Genomic DNA, 17,487 nt, shown 5'->3' with positions numbered 1-17,487 from the left:
AGCTGTAGCTGAACTGAGTTCATGTAAATACCTAGAAGCTGAGGAGATGTGATGGGAAAATTAAGTCAAATAAATGGCAGGAAATTGTCCTCATTTTGAACTCATCTCTGAAATAAATAGGAAACACACCACTCCCCTCACACATTCCAACTCTGAACATGTTGCCTTTTCTTCTTTCTCTCTCATTGTATCTGTTTGCTTCCTTTCTGCCCCTCTCACACACCATCACCACCACTGTCAACACCACATAATACACAATTTGCAAAAAGAACTGCTTATTTTCTTCATTTCCATTTTTTTTTTATTTCCATGGAGTGTTCTATCAAATTGCCAGCAAGATTTCCTTCATTCCCCATAGGAAGAAAATGAAAACTCATGCAAGCTTGGAGAGAAACAGGAGTGGACCATAGGGTATGTATGTGTGTGTGTGCGTGTGCACACACACACGCAGGCACATTCATATACTGTGTGCACATGGGCATGTATGCATTTGTGTGTGGATATATGTGTGTGTGTAAACATGTGAATATATGCGTGTGCACATGTAGGGTGGGGCATAATCAGAAGGGAGAGAGAAAAAGAGGAATCAAGAGAGCAAGGCTGCCTATATTCCTAAGGAATTGTTGATGATAATGGAATCAACTCCTGCAGTAACCCATCCACCCACTACCAACAACAAAAACAAATTAGAATACAATTAGGGATGGAGGAATGCCCTTTTATCTAAAAAAGGGGGAAGCATAAAACAAAAAGTAAGCAAGCTAAGAAAAATAGACCTCTATCTCAATTTTTTTTTTACCAAATCCAAAATGCACTGCCTATAACATTGGCCATTTACAATGGCAATTAACATCAATCCTAGGGTCTAATTAACCTCAATCAACAAGTCTAAGTAGGTTAATTAAATAGGATTTGGCAAAGCATGAAGCACAAAAATACAGCTGTCTCATTTAAATATGATTTACTAAGGAAAATCACCATTTACCAAAGTTTTTCAATTTCTTTTGGGGCAGCAAAACATGTTTAGAGGGTGGGGTAAGGTAGAGATGTCATTCAGAGAACATCCCCTGGTCTATCTCTTTTCAGATTTTTTTGGTGCTAGCCAGTAGCACATAATTCAAATACTACCTCCAGGTTATCTGCATTTATCTCAATCTAATCTCCTTTGGAAATATAGACTCATCCTTTTGTTGTTTATTTTGTGTCTGTCCTATCCACCCCCACTCTCTTATATTATAAATTCCTTTAGAGCACCAAGCCTATTTGATTTATCCTTGTCTCTTTAAAATCATCAAGCAAAGTGCTTTGTGAGTAGTAAGTGCCCAATTAATTGTTCTTTTAATTGAATTTTCATCAAAATGCACTTTTTTTCTCACCATATCCCCAATATAATTTGAATTCCTGGACTTTAGGATAAAAGTCCAGATTCTGTGTGGGAAGATGGTGTTCCAAGCTATATTGCCTCTGTGGTCCTTTGTGCCTCATTTCACTTCCTCACATTCATTCTACCTTTGTCATTTACCATGGGATCAAAGAGGCCACTTGAGTCAAAGGTGGCATAAAGACTCTACAGGCTCTAATTTCAAAAGGACTCATTAGTACTCACATTAGGAATTCCATGAACAGAGGCCACAACTATGACCTTTACAAGGTCAAATGGGCCAACTCTTACTCTACATTGATTCTCGTCAACTAGATGAATACATGTCTTTTTTATTGTATTAGGAGCATTTCTGCCTTCTTAATCTCAAATCCAAGTAAGGCCCATCTGACAGTTGACACTCGGAAAGTGAAGGTGAGATCCTTCCTGAGTCTGAGGTCTGAGGTTACAGAATCTAGATCAGAGGGGATCCCAGTCAGTCATTTCAACCTTCTCATTTCATGGATGTCAAACTACCAAGTGGCCAGGCCACACCACCAGGACACTGACCCCAGCCTAATGCTCACTCTTTGCTCCCTGCTGCTTCTCTGGTTGGTGGGAAGCTGCTGTCACTCCCATCAGGAAGGAGAGCACAGTGTCACTCAGGCATGCCTCAGCTCCACAGGAGACACAACTATGGAATCCCACTGAATTATGAAATATTCATCAGGGATTTGATGTTGTCAGCACCGACACTAGAGAAGGAGAGTACTATAGTATGGATTGCCCGTTCAGGGCCAGTAACTGTTGTGCTGGGCACTTAACAACCCACTTAATCTTGATAAAAACTCAAAAACATCATTTTAACTCTTATTTTCAGGTTTGAAAACTGACGCTCAATTTTTTTTTCCAAGCCCAGATCTTAAAATACTATATGTTTAACACCAGTGGAGCTAGAAACTCATGCAAGTTAGGTTGAGAATGTTGTACACAGTCTTGTCTAACACTTTGTCTAACTCATAAGAAGCCAGTTATCCCTGACAAAATAGATGCTCTCTCTCCAATTTCTTATCATCCACTGTTTGTTAAACACCTTTACTTACTTTTTTGTTTGTTTTGAACCCTGTCTAAAACTGTTCTTATTATATGGCTCTTAAAATTGTTCTTTCTCTTAACTCCCCAGTGCCTGTTTAAGGCAGCTTCATTCTGTGGTCCCTCAGGCTAGAAACTCAGAGTAATTCATAACTGGCTGCAGCTTCACCTGTGACTCTGCCCATCTTGCCTTCTGCAAGAGCATTCTACATTCCTACAGCCACTGTCCTTGTTAAGATCCCTCCTCCCTGGGTTAAGCATCTCCTCCCCCAAATCTTGTCTATTTATTGAGACCAAGTTATTCATCTTAAAGACTGCTTTCAACCTAAATATTACATTCTAGGATAGCGTAATCCAACAACAGTTTCTATGATGATGGAAATGTTCTATATCTCTTCTGTCCAATATGGTAGCTACTGGCCATATATAGTTATTGAGCACTTGAAGTGTGGCTGATGTGACTGAGGAACTGAGCTTTTTGCTATTTTATCTTATTTTATTTTAATGGACTTAAATTCAGGCAACCACATGTAGCTAGTTGCACCATATTGGAAAGTGCAGTTCTATCTAGGCAAAGTGATCAATCCATTCACTGTCTCTGGAATATGACTTGCTATTTTCCTCTCTTCACATATCCATAAGAGAAGGAACAGTGCCTTTTTTATTCACCGCTGCATCCCCAGTGCCTAGATAAAGGCTTCACATGTGGTAGGTTCCTAAAGATCAACTTTCAATGAAGAAATTTGTCTCTTCCACCTAACTATCTCTTCATTATTGTAAAAGTTGTGCTAATGTTTACATTTTTCAAAACACCAATAGCATGTGGTATTGTGTACCTCATTTAGCATATAAAATACAGTATAATTATATTGTTAAATGTATTCTGATATGCTTTGCTTTTGATTTTTCAAGTTTATTGAGAGCAGAGACCAAGTCATATAACCGTTGAATCCCACAGCACCAAACACTGGACACCACATGTAGCTAGTGCACAGTCACTATTGGTTCAATAGACAGTTTCCGTAGCTCCTTTATGCCACTGAAATCTCAGGGCACTGGCATATCACATTCCCTCTAACTGAGGCTCTGGCTCATCCTAAGAGGTACACTTGACCATACTTTGTCCTGACATCCAAGAAAACAGCAGAATCTCACAAAACTTATGTTTCTTCTCTCATTAATTATGTGACCTAACTATATTTTCTTATACAGAGAATCAAAATAATCATAATTGTCATATCGAATCCCCCAAGCTATTTTGATTTAATATATGTGAGTATTTTATAAAATATAAAACGCCATGCAAATACAAAATATTTAAGTCAACACTTAGCTGAGGCATTGAGATTTTTGGCAAATTACTGGGGTAAAATACTAGGCCAGGGTGACTGGGTGACAGGCACTAAGGGGGGCACTTGATGGGATGAGCACTGGTGTTATACTATATGTTTGCAAATAGAGCTTCAATAAAAAATATATGTAAAATAAAATACTTATATCCTTAAAAAAATAAAATAAAATACTAGGCCATTTTTTCAACAAATATTTATTGAGCAAAATCACTCTGCTAGATACTGAGAAATCAGTAATAAATAAGAGCCACATGGTTCTATACTTAAAGAGTATCATTGTAGTGCTAGAGACAATTTTAAACAAGAAACATAACAAATCATGTAATATTGTGACATGAAGGGAAATGCAAGGTGTTATATGCGTGCATGAGTATAGGAGGAATTAACTAGGTAAAGCTGGGCAAGGAAGAGCATTTCAAGCAGATAGGACAGCATGTGCAAAGACCCTGGAGGGTGAAGAAGCAATGAAAGACCACAGTAGCTAGAAAGCATAAGTCAGGAATAGTGGGAACAGGGGCACCCATCGGTACCAGGAGGAAATGAGAGATAAGGCTGGAGAGATAGGTAGGGGCCATCAGTTTGAGCTTGTAGGATGGTGGTTTTTATCCCAAAAGCATTGGAAAATCACTGGAGCATTTTTAAAAGGTACATAATATGAAATGATTTGTATTTCTTTAAAGATTTTTTTATTTATTCTGAGAGACAGAGAGAGAAAGAGAGGCAGAGACATAGGCAGAAGGAGAAGCAGGTTCCCTGAGGGGAGCCAGATGTGGGACTCCCAGGACCCCAGGATCATGCGCTGAGCAAAAGACAGACACTCAACCGCTGAGCCACCCAGGCATCCCTGATTTGCATTTCTGAAAGATTCCTCTGGGAGCACTGCAGAGAATGAACTGGACTACTGCAAGAGTAAACACAGGGAGAATATTGTGAGCAAAAACAAAAAGTTCATGCGGTAAACTAGGCTAGAGGTGGTCTCAACAGAAGTGATCTTAATTCAAACTATGGTGTTAGCAGAGAAAAATTAAATCCATAAACGTACAGATGCAAGAGATTTGTAAAAGAGTAAAACCTCAAGACTCCTTGATTGATCCTCTATGAATGAATGTGAAAAAGTAATAGTAACCATAAGAAAGCACTGTAACATAACACCTACCATCAAGAGTAGTAGTAAAGAGCTGACAGTTGAGCCCATGCAGCCTGGCCCGAGGGTCTATTGGAGTAAACTTCAACACCTCACAGCTACTCATAACAGGAACTTTCTACTTCCCAGCTCTAGGCACTAAGACAGGAATGCTGTATGGAGTGGGCCTGGATATAAGAGAGCCACAAGTTTGTTTTTGGAGATTTTGAAGATGCAGTCCCTGTGAGATGTTCAAGTCATCAGACATACCAGTCTGGAGCACAGAAGGAAATTCTGGGGTGGAGATACAGAGAGTTGTTTATAGATAGGTGGTAACTGAAGCCATGAGTTTAGATCAGACACCAGCAAACTACAGCCCTACAAGCCATAGTTCTTGTAAATAAATATTTATTGGAATACAGCCAAGATCATTTGTTCACCTAACATCTGTAGCTTTTTTCTTACTACAATGGCAGAGTTGAGTATCAGCAACAGACAATTTACCACCCATGCAGCCTAAAATATTTATTACTTAGCCATCTATAGAAAAGTTAGCCAACACAAGTTTAAATGACATCACCTGGGGAAAGACAGTATAATGTGAAAAGAGAATTTGACCACCATGTTGGGGCTCTAAAGCTGAGGAAGAAATCAAGGCATGATGATGGCAAGATTGACTGATACTCTGTTGAATCAGAAGAGTTTGATTCTTAAGCATAAAACTGACTTAATTATCTTACAATTAGAACAAACTGGGATGCCTGGGTGGCTCAGCGGTTGGGCATCTGCCTTTGGCTCAGGGCATGACCCTGAGGTCTGGTGATCAAGTCCCACATCGGGGTACCTGCGAGGAGCCTGCTGCTCCCTCTGCCTATGTCTCTGCCTCTCTCTCTCTCTCTCTGTCTCTCATGAATAAATAAATAAATAAAATCTTTAAAAAAAAAACAATTAGAACAAACTTCTTCATTTTTACATGGTCATTAACTCAACACCAGATTTAAAAATTCTCCCCCTTTGTAATCAATGTAAGATATTCAGCTTCAGTGGAATGCAAATATTGAATTTTACTTAGAGATTTTGACATCATAATTATTAGCTTATAATTATCCCTAGTAATAAGAAGTATCTAGCTGTTAGTGCTTCCTCTGTACTTGCCTTGTCCTGAGGGCTTACAATTATTTGAGTCTTACAATAACCTCATGTCTCATGCATTGTCATCTTCCTTACTGGGTAAATAAGGAATCAGAGGCACAGAGAAGTCAAGTGAGTTACCTGAAGTTGAACAGTATTTAGTAAAAGAGCAAGAAGTCAAGCTCAGTCCCCTATACTATACTTCCTCTCTGGCAAATAAATAGGAATATTTTACATATTCAATTAAATTTAAATTATACCTGTATTTGTATTAGATTTTACACTTCTCAGAGTACTTGTAATTTGAACTTCACACAGTTTTACGAAGGTAGACTAGAGCAATTTTATTATTCCCTCTCTATGATCACACATGGAGTTTTAGATGGAAAACTAAGGCACAGGAAGATCAGTTATCCCGACTTAAGTTCATGAGGTTGTCAGTGGCATAGCCCAGACCAGAAGTGGAGTCTCATTCCTTTCTCTCAGCCTTTTTTCCTCAGGGGAAAATAATAATGCTCCATAACCCCAAACTAACATAATGTTTCTGCACTTTCAATTTTGATCCCAAGAGCCATAAAGTATACTGCTCAACTTCCCCAAGATTTTCCAGGAAAAAACAGTCGGATTTTTCAGATCAATTGACACCAGCCAACCCAAAAGGCAGGGAAGATATTTTTTTTAAATGGCTAACTAGCAGTTAGTTTAAATATCTTAACTTAATATTCTATTTTTACAAAATATTTTTACTTCTCAATATATAAGATATTTGCTAAGGGTTGTTTCCCTTGATTATACTAAAATATATTTTCAAATGACAATTTCCAAATAAGGTATCTTTAATAAAGCTACAGTGACATTTTCGTTTTGTTAGTAATTACTTTCCTGTGTTTTACCTTTGTGGGCAAGAGCTAAATGCTATATATATTTTTTATATATATTATATATGTATATATTATCTCCAGAGGCAATCTACTAAGCTATTCCTTTTTATGTTTACCAAAACACTGCCAGAGTAGAAAGATATCTTCTCAGAATAATTCTAAGTTTCTGAAAATCTGTCAAAGCCCTCTAGACAGTCCTGGCCTCACCTTACAGGATGCTCAATACGGCATTGTTGTTACCTGTACATTCTACATACCAAGAAGAAACAAAACATGTTTTATAACCATCAAAATCAGATGAATGTTCTCAAACATTTGGATTTAAAGTTTAAGACAGAGGTTGTCTTTCTGACATGTAAGAATGGTGCATAAGGTATAGAAGCTTATTCCTCATCTTCTGCAAATTCTGTGAAAATGAAAATTTTAAATGAGAAAGATAATACTCAAAATCAAGCAGGAGAGGGGACGTTAGTGGATGAAAAATCTTGACAAATTTTATATGGCAGCCTGTACAGAAGAGCAAAACCTGCCTTTGCAAAGCAGCCAAAGCCACAACCTAAAGGGCACATAGTTAGCCACACCATTTGGAAATAAGTTACCTTGTTCAACAGAGCCTCAAGGAGATGCAGGTATTGGAAAAGCAGTATTAAGGCTTCATCCTCCACCCTCTGCCCAGGACACATATACCCAAGCGCCTCCCCAATTCACCCCATCACACTTGAGCAGGAAAATGGAGGATTTTTTCCTCCTGAAAAAGCTAAATGAGGGAAACCTGGGATCTGGAAGCATGAGCCTTAATAGAGAGCAGAAGTGCATCATGGGCTACAGGAGTATTCATTCAAACATGCACACAGCATGATCAGACCCTTGGCCCCTGACAAAGGCAGCCCTCTAGTTGCCGGAAATTTCAGCAGAAATTGAATAGCTATAGAGAAAAGGCCTCTGAATCTGATCCGTTAAATTCATCCAATGAAAAATCCAGCTCCCTACTAGTTACCCAAAGTGAAGCCTCCCAGCTGGCAATCCTACCCAAGTTCACAGATGTGTAAAAAAAAAAAAAAAAAAAAAAAGCCCAAAAGAGGAAGAGAATAAAGACAAATGAGGCAAATAGAGAGAATGCAGCTGAAAGATACTTTAAAAACACGAACATCCTCAGAGAAATACAGAGCATTATATTACATCAATGAAATGTCATCAAGACGTTACAGTAAATGAAAAATCAGAAAACAAAAATTCTTGAAAAGTAAAATTATAAAAGGCATACAAACCTAACAGTTAGGTGGAAATGGAAGAAGTCAATTAGATACAGAACAGAAAGGGAACATCAAATAAACCTTTATTGTGTATCTCCCTGTCCTAGATATTGTTCCAGGTAGGAGGAATATGAAATAAACAAAAGTTCTGCCCTCATACAACTTATATTCTCACAAAGAAATAAAATATGTGAGAAAAGAATAATATTTGAATCCCAGTGACCAAACTTCCAAAAAAATATGAATTTCAGAAAGAGTAAATGGAAAGAAACAACAATAACAACAACAAAAAAAAGAGATGGAATGAAATTTTCAGAGAAACAGTACAGGAAAGTTTCCAAAATTAAAGGATATAGGTCTCCAGATTAAAGGAGCTAAACAAATGTCCAGCATAACAGGTCAGAAAACCAAATATGGAGATTCCCTGAAAGCTTCTAGATCTAAGCAATGGATTACATTTAAAGTAAAAGAATCAGAATTCTCAATAGAAATAATGAGCAATAGAGAAATAATTAGAAATAATTAGGGTTAATGCCTAAAATATCTTGGAGAAAATTATTTTTAGCCTAGATACCTATAAACAAATTATCAAGTTTATATGATAACAAAATAAAGATATACTCATATGGTTGAGGACTCAAAAATATTAACTTTCATACACACTTCCAAATATTACAAATGAAGACAACAAAGATAAGGAGTCCAAAAAGGAGAGTTTCAAACCATAAAGTTCAAGACTGATGATAGTATAAAAGGACTAAATAACAACCAGTCCAAATTGAAGGGCCCCAGGAATATAATTGTGAATGTTAGAGTGTAGACTTTAAATGTGAACAAAACTCCAGAGAACACAGCCATAAATTTCCAGCAATAATTCCTATAATACATCAAAAGCACAAACCTGGGGATCCCTGGGTGGCTCAGCGGTTTGGCGCCTGCCTTTGGCCCAGGGCACGATCCTGGAGACCCGGGATCAAATCCCACATCAGGCTCCCGGCATGGAGCCTGCTTCTCCCTCTGCCTGTGTCTCTGTCTCTGTCTCTCTCTCTCTCTCTCTCTATGTCTATCATAAATAAATAAATCTTAAAAAAAAAAAAAAGCACAAACCTACTCTGAAGAAGACATACATACTAAAAATTATCTTTATGGGCAGTCCAGGTGGCTCAGCAGTTTAGCACCAGCTTTAGCCCAGGGTGTGATCCTGGAAACCTGGGATCAAGTCCCACATCAGGCTCCCTGCACGGAGCCTGCTTCTCCCTCTGCCTGTGTCTCTGCCTCTCTCTCTCTCTCTCTCCCTCTCTCTCTCTCTCTCTGTGTGTGTGTGTGTCTCTCATGAATAAATAAATAAAATCTTAAAAAAAAAGATTCCTATTATAAGTCCTCCACATTTTTAAAATTTCTCTTATACCTCAGAATTATCCACAAAATTCTATTTTATCCAAATCATTTTCCATTGGTCATTAGAAATCTGGCTTGCAAAAACATTTATACATGCCAAGAACTTATAGCACTTAAAACTGTGACTTTTAACCGTTATCACTTCCACATCACTATTAGCTGGTAAATTTTATCAATCTCTATTAATATTATCTTAATTTAAAGATAGATCTTTGACAAACCATGAGAGACTCTTAACTCTGGGAAACAAACTGAGGGTTGCTGGAGGGGAGGTGGCTGGTGGGGATGGGTGATGGGCATTATAGAGGGCACATGATGGGATGAGCACTGGGTGTTATATACAACTATGAATTATTGAAAACTACATCTGAAACTAATGATGTAGTATATGTTGGCAAATTGAATTTAAATTAAAAAAAGAACTGCAAAAAAAGATGCATCTTTGTACTTGCATTTGGTTGTCAGATTTTATGGATTTATTATTCTTCAAAAACATGTGCATGAGTTAATTACAATCCATATTAGAAAAGAGAAAATAAGACATTGGACAATAAGTCAATGTCTTATTAAAATTAAGTCAGGACAATGAAATATATAACTGGAGTCTAAAGATTTGGTTTTCTGTCAGTACCATTAAAATGTGGAGCCTTGAAAATCAGCCAAACTTTCCAAATATCAGGCTCCTGGCAAAAGCTCATTAAGCACCTACTGCACAGAACACAGTGCAGGAAACACATGAGGAAAATGTTTGAAGCATGGTCCCTCCTTCCCTAAGAAAAACGTCTATTGGGAGATATGAGACATGTATGCCCATGAAAATAATTATGTGATATAAAGTCCATGAGATTAGTTTCAAGTGAATAATACAGTCAAAACATGTAAAGAGGACTAAAAGAATTTCTGGCGAGGGTGCTCAGAAAAGGTTTTGTTAAGATTCAAGCAAAAATTAAAGAGTAATATGATTTTTCTAAATATATGATCCAAGTATTCAATATAATTCAAATAGGATATCATTTATACAAGTTTATCTTGGCTATGTTATTTAGCCACCTTAAAGGTCAAATTAGGTCAATCACCATCATTCACCAAATTAGATCAATCACTGTCAATCACCATTTTTTAGCAAGGAATTGTTGAGGCAACCTTTCCCTTCCCTTTCACTGATCATTCTTCCCTTTCCCTGCCCTCAATCCTTGTTCTATTCTATCTCCTCACCCCCAAATACCAAATAAATGAATCAATTGCAAAGTTGTTTAAAAAACAAAATAGCACAAGTATTCAAGGACGTTATCCTTGCAGGTTCTATTACAGATTTTCACATGGATACAGTAGAGTTAAAAGTGCACCTGCATATTCTGTAGGGTTTCCACATTTCATTATAACTATACGAATTTTTTTACACTGAATTTCACACAATAGTGCCAGCTTGAGTTCTTCCAAGTTTACCATGGACCAAAAGACCTCAGGAAAGAGCCTACAAATGTTAAGAACTCCGTGCTTTATTTGGGAACCTGCTTTGGCACATTTAATATCAGCCCCCAGCCCCCCAAAGCAGGTCCAGTGTAGAGGCATATAAACGTCATCTGTCAAACTTACTGTGGCTACCAGTTCAACAGCCCAGTTGAAAGAAAGCTGTTAGTGGTAGTAGGGGTGTTAAAGTACCAGACATCACAAATCCAACTCTTTCAAATGTGGTTTTGTTCTCTCCTTATGATTGTCGTCCTGAATCCTGGATTCCCAGAGCAAATGTTTCTTAGTTAAACAAATTCATTCTAAATCCAGTTGCTGTCTGTCTCAGGGACCATTTCCCAAAACACGGCCAAGTGTGCTGCATCAGGCCTCATGACATTTCTGACCCCAAACCAACCACATCAGCTTACCATCAGATATCCATCATGCATGTGTTGGTGGAGCTTTCAAGGGGGCACATGATCTCTTGTCAAAGGGAAGTCTTCACTCCAGAAACTTTTTAATGTTCTCTCATCCTATCTTTGCTTACGTGTACTAACATGCCCTTGGCTAATGTTAAAAATGTTTTATCCAGAATTGCATCTGCTGGTTGTCATGGTTCCCAAACTAGCAGTCTCTTTGTTGCTTCAATACTATTATTCTTATTGATACCTGATATGGAGGATGATGAGATGGGCAATATTAGAGCTAACCATGAGAAATGCTAGCATTCTGCCCTGCCCATCACCCTTGTTGGGTAAAATTCCCAGAGAAGTGCTTTCACGTGGAACCCTAGCCAATTAAGGAGACTGAAGCACTCCTTTATTGCTATCTGGACTTGTAACCCACACCCCAAGGCTAGACCACTGGGCTCAGTCTCAGGCTCTGATCAGGACCTTTCCTTTTTCCACCAAATCCCAATCTTGTGATCAGAAAATAACTGACCACAGCTACAAGCAACATTCCCAAACATCCAAGCCTCCAGTCAAACAAGAGCAAGTTGGATGTGCAAGAAGGGGCTGAGCCTAGTGGCCTCCAACAAAGATAACAGGGCACATGGATCCTTGACGTTTTAAGCTTGTGAAGTAGCCAACCAGAGTCTTGGAATGTAGTGATCTCTACAGTTGAGAAAAGGAACTAGGAGGGAGAGAAAGATTCAGAACTTTCCTGTCCTTCAGATAACTTACAACTACCTTACAAAACTTGGTATGATATGTGAGGAATTTCTCCCCAAGAAATCATAAGGTTTTTGAAAGCAGGAGCCAATAAATAAATATTCCTTGAATTTCTTTGAATCCTACCTTCAGGAGCACTCACACAAGACTGGCTATGAAAAGAAACATTCATGGATCAGATTTCTTAACCAGCCTGTGGCCTGATTGATGCCACCTTGATGCCCCCCAAGACCTTTCTGATCTCATTTTTCACTTCTTTGTGTCTAGGCTTTACTTAGTACATCGTGCTGCAGTTGCAGGATCCTGTGGTGGTTTTGCCAGATGGTCCTAGGCCAAATGAAACTTACTGACCACAAGCTGGTACACACCATAATCTTCCTTGGGCTCCTGCTGATACATGGAGCATGGTGGGTATGCAAAGCCACAATCCTCTGGAGCACATGGAACTTTGCACTGGGAATCTCCTGTTGCTTTCACCGAACAAAGACACAAGAAGATTCAACAATTTTATATAAGGGCCAACAATTTTATATATTCTCAAGTTTAAAAATTACAACAATAAAAATAGAGTAAGATAAGGAAGTAACCATCAATTTGCCCAAAATGACCGTAAGCTTAAGTCTATTTAGCAGTTGCAGAAGGATCAGTCATTTGTGGAACAGAGATTTGTGTTCTAGTTCTGACTTGTCCACTAATTAGCTATTTGATTTCAGGCAGTTTGGTCCATTGGGTCTCTGCTTCCTCATCAGTAAATGAGGAAGTACAAAGTCTAAGGTCACTTTCAGCCTCATAAATTTACTAATTTTGGAAATAGTCCAGAGTTTTAGTTAGAAGGGTAATAAAATAATTTACTTCATGAATTTCAACATTTGGAAATATAAATTGGTTGTTCAGATGAATACTCTTGGCTACCAAGAGTGAATAGTCTCTTCTATCATTTTATTCATGTAAAGTTAAAAACATTCAAAGTCTGCACAGAGCAATTTTGTATGAATAATTTTAATTTAGTTTTTTTCCTTTATTTTCCTTTTTAGAAATAAGAAAAACAAATGGTGGGAAACACTAGTAATGTGATACTAAAATCAATGCCAATAACAACATTATGATTCTGACTGTAACCTTAAGTCACCCACAAACCACGTAAGCTGCTCATTCTTAGAGCACTAAGAAGCTTTATACATTTCATGCAATGATGGAAATTCACAAAAATTGTACTGATATTAACTTCTGCATTTCTACTGTTGGTGAGGTTATTTAATATATTTAATCTACTGCATTAATGTGGAGGAAGTTTGACTAATATAATTGTGCAATATGTATTTGGAGAGATTAGTTTGGGAAAATGGCCTTTCTAGATATTACACCTATTAAAAAAAAAAAGGTATTATATGTTCTCCTGAAGAACTAAAAATTAGGCTTAATCCCTAACAAAAGTATTTGGCTTCTCTCTAAAATAATTATCTAATTAAAAAAAATACTATTTCATCTACCCTAAGTGTTCTCCAACCAAATCTTCCAGTACTGTTGGGGAGATCACTTTATTCCTGGCTGCCTTCTTCTGCCAGACATTGCCTTTGACATCTCTGACATCTTTCCATCACTGCTGCAGGGGGAAAGCATGAAACGTGCTCCAAAGAAACTTGGGGCAGTGCAAAGTGACAGCAAGGGGAGCAAACATTGTCACACAGTCCCAGAAAGGCAACAAGCTCTGCAGGAGTGCAGGAGCTGTAGCAACTTACATACTTTTTATTGGCATGCATACCATAACTTAGAGGCACTGACTCTATTAGGAATTAAAATGTTCTCACCACTGCTCTGCTCCTTCAGGCCACAGTAATGTTGGAGGCTTATTTTGAAAATGTACTTCAGCAGCAAACTCTGGGGAAGGGAACTATGTAGGGGAGGGGGTCTTCATGCAAAGTCTGCACCATCAATAAGAAAAATGGGTAGCAGAAGCTGGGGCTACCTTGGGGATATGTACAGTTAGAGAGGATGGAAATAGGGTAGGAACTGTTTTATCTCTGATTCGATCTCAGGGAAAATGACTAGGTAATAAGAAGAAAATTAGAAGGGTCCATAGAAAATGGCTAGGAACTCTTCTCAAATAATACCCGAGGGACAATCCCCCCTGTAATCCAAATGTCTCTTGATATCTTCAATTCTAAGAAAACAAAGGCATGTACATATGCACAGAACTCAAAATTTTAAAAGTACATAAAGTATAGAATAATGGGAAAAACAAGAGCTTCTGGCATTAAGATAGGCCTGGGGTCCAATCTTTCATCCACACATTTGCAAACCCAAACAAGTATCCTCAGCTCTCTGAGCCTCCATTTCCTTTTCTGCTTCCTTTCTGTTCTGATCTGATAGGCACTGACAGGTGGTGCACACACGCAGGGCTTTCACCAGGGGAAGGCAAGGGCTTAGTGAGGATGGTGGGATCCATCTCAGTTGATGCCCTGTGGTGACAGGAACAAGCCTTTCAGTTTGAAGGATGTTACCCAGAGCCTGGCAGTCATTCAACCCACTCCCAAGGCTGATGGGTCAGGCAAACTCACCCCCCCCCCACCAATCACCACCACCACCATTGAAATGTTGTTTGCCCTGCCTTTCACAACCCACAACCTTATATCAGTTTCCTGGAAGGTGAGTCATGGTAACACAAGAGCACACAACAGAAATTATATAAACTACATTTCCTTCTCCAAAACAGATTAAGAGGTGCAGTGTTGTGGACCTATTCAGATTGTCCGTTCGTGCTAAAGGGCACACGGAGGAGCTGGGAGGTGCCCAGCCAAGCAGAGGAAGCTGCACCAGCATTGACCTCATTTACCCCATTGACCTTCTCAGACTTTGGATCAGGAACCTGGCCAGGAGTGTTATTCTCACAGGGACCCCATTGTTTTTTCTATCAAGTCAGGGCCTGCTGTTCTAAGGATTTCTCCTGCTGTATCTCATTTTGGTCTCTGAGGAATCTATTCTCTGACAATGTGCAATGCAAAATTCTCCTCAACAGGAATCAGAGTTGCTGCAGACTGACTGGCAGCCTCCCTGAGAAACTGCCAACCGGGCCAGGGCTTTGATAACAGATCATGAGAGGCTGGAATCAGAAAGCTTGAGAGCCAAGCTCAGCTCCTTCCACCAAGATGGACCTCTGTCCAGTCTATCCCCATCTAAGAACAGTGTCCATTCCCCCAATGGACATTCGCTTACAAATAATCTTTCCCAGCTTTCAACAGTGTCCCAGAGCACAGTCCCACAGAGCACCTTTCAGAGGACCCTGAACCCCAAGCCATGGTTTCACTTCCTGCTGCCTGCCTTGGGAGACATGGCTGGCCAGGGAAAGGGGCCAGGGAAGAGAACTATGCTATTCCGCACACTCTGTCCTTGACCAATCAACTGAGAATTGTCTGGTTTCATAGGAATGTTTTGTGACAACAGCCCACAACCTGAACAGTCCCCTCACAAAAGGGACTTTTGTTGGCCATGTCTAGCTGCTGTTTTAAGCTCTACCTTTACTCCTTTCACTGTTCCTTCACCTGCACCCCCACTCCCAGACTGAAGTCTCCTCAGGGGAGCCTTTCCTGATCACTCTTGAAAAAGTTTGGCCTGGGTCTGTTCTCCCTCAAAGCTTCCTTCCTCACATGCCTGCCACATTCCCTGGCCTCTTTTAGTGCATTCCCAGAGACAGGGTCTGAATCATATTTTTCTCTGAACCTTTCCACCCACCATAGTTCCTGAATTAAAATCTAAAAGTAATTAAGCATCTGTGTTTGACATTTTATGCATTCGAACATTTGATTCTTACAATGATCATTCCCCAGTTTACAACTTGGGGAGACCCAGACCAAGTTAAGTAATTTGTGCAAGAGCACCCTGTGACTGATTCCAGAGTGGGATGTTTCCACTAACACCTGTAATTACACGTACTTGGTAGGCACACAATAAATGTCTGTCAAATTAATAAATAGATGCATAAATGTGTTTAAATGTTATCTACCTACTACATAGCATTTCATTTAATATAAATTTTCTTAATTTTAGGGAAACACCCAAAGAGAATAGAATTGTTCAGATATGATTACACAATGACTTTTTAATAAGGTCAAATGTAAGAGTGTTACTGATGAATAGCTCCCTTTCTTGCAGAGGAATATAACAAGTGGGACCAATTGTCAATTGAAGCAGAAAAAAATTTCTCTACTTGGAGTAACCACTCAAGAAAGATATTTTGGAATCCCCATCCCAAGAGATTTTCAAAGAAGATAATGTAGAAACCAGCTGTCCTGAATGGATTAGTCATTGAGTGAGTCTTGATGTCCATGGGTAGGTTGTTCTAATAAGAAGCCCCCTTCAAGAGTGTCATTCGCCATTCATCATTGGTACCTGAGGCCTGAGGTAGCAAGCCTCTCACCTGGAGACAGTAGGACTTCGTGGAAAATTTTGGAGCTGGAGTTCCACCACAGACCACACCTGGTGCCATTGTACAGGTTAGTTCTGGACATCATTGAGACATAGCATTTTGAATTTGTTTTAAAACATCAGCCTTCTCTTCCCTCACAAGCCTGTTGTCATGCCCTTCTCTTACTCACCTCTCTCCTCATTCTTTTCTTTGATCAAATTCTTCCCCACAAGGAATTTTTGCTGTTTACATACAGGGTAATAATTTGCTATAGTATCTGCCTTTTAAATACCTCTCTTCCAGAGCCCCTCTGGCACCGTGGTCACTTATGACGTCTTTGAGCACCAACCAGCCTGATCTATTCAAGAATACTTCCCTAACTTTATGCCTTATATGAAACACATCCAAGTACTCTCTTCACACACTCAAGAAAAACGAAAACACACACTCTTTATCTCTCTGGTAATAATTTCATCTTCTAGGCAATTGGTATTCATTTAATCTTTACCTTTATGAATAGTACCTACATGAATCCTCGTGTAGGTACTATTGGTACCACAATTGGTAATCAAGTTTATAAGAGTTCATCAGAAGCTTTTATCCTAAACTGAGATCATAATTAAGTACTATCACAAAAGTGCCTAGTTTGAGTCTGATCTGGTAACAACTGAGCTCCCATTTTGAAGTGAATTTATGTAAATATAAATGGTTATATCTTTAAAGCAGGAAAGATAAGAGGTGTATCTGCTGCTGCACGCAGGAGCCATGCTCCTAGGAGGGGCCCACTTTTCCTGTAGGTGTAATCGTGGCTGTCTAATATTAACGCTGTACTGACACATTTACTCTAACTTTGAAGGACCTTATTGAAACA

At 38.9% G+C, this 17,487-nt stretch overlaps 1 long non-coding RNA gene across 5 annotated transcripts in view; it reads right to left on the bottom strand.

Annotated features, from left to right (window-relative positions):
• LOC144313624 (uncharacterized) overlaps positions 1 to 17,487 on the bottom strand; it is a 241,323-nt gene that overhangs the window by 104,592 nt on the left and 119,244 nt on the right. The window contains exon 4 of one of the 5 annotated variants that reach the window (XR_013379242.1): positions 12,583 to 12,684. The exons of 3 other annotated variants lie outside the window; for them this stretch is intronic. This is a non-coding gene — a long non-coding RNA (uncharacterized LOC144313624). The remainder of the gene's footprint in view (positions 1 to 12,582; positions 12,685 to 17,487) is intronic. One more of the 5 variants, XR_013379246.1, reaches the window with a different exon arrangement.

The sequence above is a fragment of the Canis aureus genome, chromosome 5 (assembly GCF_053574225.1).
Source record: "Canis aureus isolate CA01 chromosome 5, VMU_Caureus_v.1.0, whole genome shotgun sequence".
Classification (NCBI taxonomy): domain Eukaryota; kingdom Metazoa; phylum Chordata; class Mammalia; order Carnivora; family Canidae; genus Canis; species Canis aureus.
Note: the sequence above shows the minus strand (reverse complement) of the source record. Positions and strands in the feature narration are given on the sequence as shown.